This window comes from Dendropsophus ebraccatus, chromosome 12, assembly GCF_027789765.1.
Source record: "Dendropsophus ebraccatus isolate aDenEbr1 chromosome 12, aDenEbr1.pat, whole genome shotgun sequence".
NCBI classification, from domain to species: domain Eukaryota; kingdom Metazoa; phylum Chordata; class Amphibia; order Anura; family Hylidae; genus Dendropsophus; species Dendropsophus ebraccatus.
The window spans coordinates 71,685,816-71,690,123 of NC_091465.1; the positions used below are offsets into that span (position 1 = coordinate 71,685,816).

At 45.1% G+C, this 4,308-nt stretch overlaps 1 non-coding gene across 1 annotated transcript; it reads left to right on the forward strand.

The window, feature by feature from the left end:
• The first annotated feature begins 415 nt into the window (after nucleotides 1–415).
• On the forward strand, nucleotides 416–488 carry TRNAR-CCG (transfer RNA arginine (anticodon CCG)). The gene has a single exon. It is a non-coding gene; the product is annotated as a tRNA-Arg (tRNA).
• Nucleotides 489–4,308: the final 3,820 nt, after the last annotated feature.

A 4,308-nucleotide genomic window follows, 5' to 3' on the forward strand; every position in this document is an offset into this window, starting at 1 on the left:
ATTTGAATGATAATCGCTTAGTGTAATAGCAGACAACGATTAAAGGACCAACGGGAAATCGTTGGTCGTTTGATAAGAGTATAAACCTATTTTATCGTTGATCGTTATCGTTGCAATCCTAGGGCATAGACACTCTAGGCCATGCCAATTTTACACAGGGCTGCAAGTTTAAAAGTTGTTTTTAAGGACAATAACTGCATCACCTGATGAACGGACCCCAGGCAGATCTTGGATTAAAAGCAACTATCCAAAGGTACAAGCGGTTTGGGGGGTCAGATTGTGGGTACAGAGTCGCTTTATGTGACAGAGTATCCCTTTAAGAACTATGTGGTTCCACATATTATAATGTATATGATTGTATAGGTTTTAACTTGATTGAATTGTGTAGTCTTTACAGCCCCTTGATAGAAGAATTGGCCCAGTGGCCTAATGGATAAGGCATCAGCCTCCGGAGCTGGGGATTGTGGGTTCGAGTCCCACCTGGGTCGCTAAGTTTTAAAGTAAATTATCAGATGTCTGAGTGTGTAATTTATGAACATGATACTCATATAGCAGCGCTCTTCTGCCGTCGCTATGTGGAATACGAGCAGTGGCAGCAGACCGCCGCTATCCTCCATGCAAAAGAAGAGCCCGTGGAGTCTCCACGGGCTCTTCTTTTGCATATTCATGTTTCCCAGGGGGCAATGCACCTAGGACTTCACTGCATTGAGCGCTTTCACTAGCAGCCGGCAGTGTTGTAGTTTGGCTGGTCTCCCTGAGTTCAGCAATCTTTTTCTCTCATGGCTCTACTAGGCATTGCTCCCACCTAGCCAGAAACCTGCTCCACACTGATGAGGGGCAACACCCCAAAACAGCTGTATATGGATGGTTAACTAGCCTTGGTTTATCCCTTGTCATTACATTGACTTATAGGGCCACTTAATATGGTGGATTTGGTGGTTTCCTAACAGGAGCTGCCCCTAGGCTGGGTCCTTCCCGGAGGGATATCTGGCTAGTCCTGTGTTTTGAGACTCTTCAATAAGGCTCCACGGGCTCTTCTTTTGCATATTCATGTTTCCCAGGGGGCAATGCAACTAGGACTTCACTGCATTGAGCGCTTTCACTAGCAGCCGGAAGTGTTGTCATTTGTCTGGTCTCCCTGAGTTCAGCAATCGGTTTCTCTTATGGCTATCCTCCATGGGCTGCCCATAGAAAACCTCTCCTGTTCTGGACACTTCCTGTCTCGGCCAGAGATGTCAGCAGAGAGCACCGTGTCAGACTGAAAATAAAACAACATTTCCTGCATGATATACATCAGCTAATAAGTATGGGAAGAATTGAGATTATTTAATAACAAAAAATTACGAATCTATATAACTTTCTTATACCAGTTGATTTGAAAGGAAAAAAAAATTGCTGGACAACCTCTTTAAGAAGCAAAGCACTTTGCTACAATCGGCCATTGGCTTGTCAGGCTGCTGGCTTTGAACCCTGTGCTGCTCTGCTCCAGGTGAATGGAAAAGCTGGATTCAGTTGGAAACTTCTCCCAGTTTCCCAGGACTGGATTTAGCTTTTTCAGGAACCCAGAGTGAAGCGGCACAGAGTTCAAAGCCAGCAGCCTGACAAGCCGACGGCCGATCATGACGACATGCTTGGCTTCATTTCTGTTGTACCTTTGCTCATTCCTAGGATTAGGATTTCAAGTGGAATGTGCATATTCTGTAATACTATGAGAAAAAAATCTGTTCACATAAAACTAAGAAACATGAACTTATACGTCTTTTTCTCATGTGTAATATGGCTCAGATGAATGGTGTTTGATGCTTTAGTATGTTGGCATGTAGCTAATAAAGAAACATCTACTGGGGATATTACCCATTCAGAATTCTCACACATATATAATAAAAATGGATTTGTGTGTCTGGAATCTATTTGTATTGAATTTTCTTTATTTCATCCTTCAAAATGACCAAGACCCGCAGTAGTAAACATGTTCCATCATACTATCACATAGAAGCCCAGCGGGGATTGCGTGTTCAGCTTGCTCCTGGGAGGTTCACACTCAAAGTGTCTGCTGCTGAGCTTTCAGAAGAACCAGCAAAACTATCCAGGAACCTGATTAAGAAAATCTGAATTATTCTTTCTGAAACACATGAGAACGCATTTGTGTCATCCCTAAGGGGGGGGGGGGGGATAGGTCCATGTGTAGCTATAAGCTTATGTATAAAGGGAGGCTTTGTAGGCATGTAAAAAAAAAAAAATGATTAAGACAATGTTCACACACAGCTTTAAAATGAATGGACTATTTTGAGATTGTACATCATCTTAATGTACTGATGGAAATATAAAAAATAAATGATACTTACTTACCTTGGTCCCATGCAACTCCTGCTCTGGCAACACTGAGTTCACCTGCCTCTTAGCTTTTACTCCTGCCTCCAAGATGAGGAGCAGGACCTGCCTGCTCAGCCAATCACTGGTTGAGGTGGGAAACCACTGTGGGCAGTGATTGGCTGAGGGGGCTGGTCCTGCTCCTGCTTCTCATCTAGAAAGCAGGAGCGCAAGGTGACCAGTAGGGGACTGGTAGTCGACAGAATAGGTGCTGCAGGGGTGCTGAGACTGAAGCACAGGAGGCGGGGCGGCCGCCCCCAGTGGGAGGGAATTCAGCCGCATCATACAGGGGCGGGGGATTCCGCCCAATGCCCGTCTCCTGCGCTTCAGCCCCGGCCCGATACCCCTGGATAGAACAGCACCGTACACAGGAACCGGGTCAAAAAAATGGACTGCGGAACCAGCTTGCTCGTGCGGCGCTGTTCTATCCCTGGGTCAGATTAAAGAGGATGGTACATCCTCTTTAAGGTATCAGTCTATAGAGCAAGAAGATGTGGGTCCCAGCCCCTTATATGTCAACTGAGTTTGTGGTGTTATTCAGCCATTGTTCTGAAATTTCAGTTTCAGGTTAGTGAGTCATATCCTGAGACGTGAAAAATAAGCTTTTACTCTCATAAATGTAAGATTATTCAAAGAGAACAATCATGCCAAGGTTTCCTGTTTAAAAAGAAAAATAATATTCAAAATTTTAGTTAACCATAAATTAAACTGTAGAAACCAGTGTCAGGTATGTCAGGTACTTACTGCAAAGGTGAATGTATTCACTGGATGCATCAAAAGGGGCATAGAGGTACATGCCGAAAACATATGTCCGTCAAAAGTCAAAACTGTACAAGGACCTATAAAAGGCCTGTAAAGTTCTCGCCGTAATCCCAAAATGATGGACCCACATGATGGATTGTGGTTTCTCATTACTTAAATCAATGGTTTTTGTTATAGTATTGAATAAAACAGTAGTTGGATGGAGCTAAACACTGTAAGGAACTGTGTAGCAATCCTACCTCATATATACTGTATACCATATGGAAAAGCACCAATAATGTATATACGCAATCTTACCTAGGTGGGCTCAGTGGCCTAATGGACAAGGCATCAGACTCTGGGGATTGTGGGTTCAAGTGCCACCTGAGTTGTTCATATATATATATATATATATATATATATATATATATATTATATACACATTTTATCTTTTTTTCAAACATTAAAGGGGTGCTCCAGCGTGGGGTCACTTTTTTGGGGGGACCGGGGAGGAGGTGGTTGAAATAAAAGACGTCCACTTACCTCCCCGGTTCCAGCGGCGGGTCCCGCATCATGGCGCTCCGGTCCCCGGTTCCCGGCCGCTTCCGGGTGTCTGACGCCGGCCAAGACGCTACGTCTCAGGGCCGCTCAGCCACTCAGTGAAGGAGGCGGGATCTGAGCGGACTTCAAATGGATCCCGCCTCCTTCACTGAGTGGCTGAGCGGACCTGAGACGTCACATCTCGGGCCTGCGTCAGACACCCGGAAGCTGCTAGGAACCGGGCACCGGAGCGCAGTGATGCGGGACCCGCCGCTGGAACCGGGGAGGTAAGTGGACGTCTTTTTTTTTCAGCCACCTCCTCCTTTTCCTCCCCCTAAAAAAGTGCCCCCACACTGGAGCACCCCTTTAATTCAGGACAAAAAGCAGTTTTCATTTAGATCACAAAGACAAGACAGGTCATGGGGTCCAACCCTTGTGCCCCCTACAGGGATCTCTAGAACAGCTCCCTGACTAGTTTGTTTTACATGAATTTGTGGGTTGGGGTCTCTCTGCTCTATTCATTCTCTATGGAGCTGCCAGAGATAGGTGAGTCCTGTATTCAGATATATAAGCAGTACATGCCCAGACCGGTGACTCATCATATCTATCATTTGGATTTTAAAAAATGAGCAGAATTTTTGAAGGGACTTTAGACTG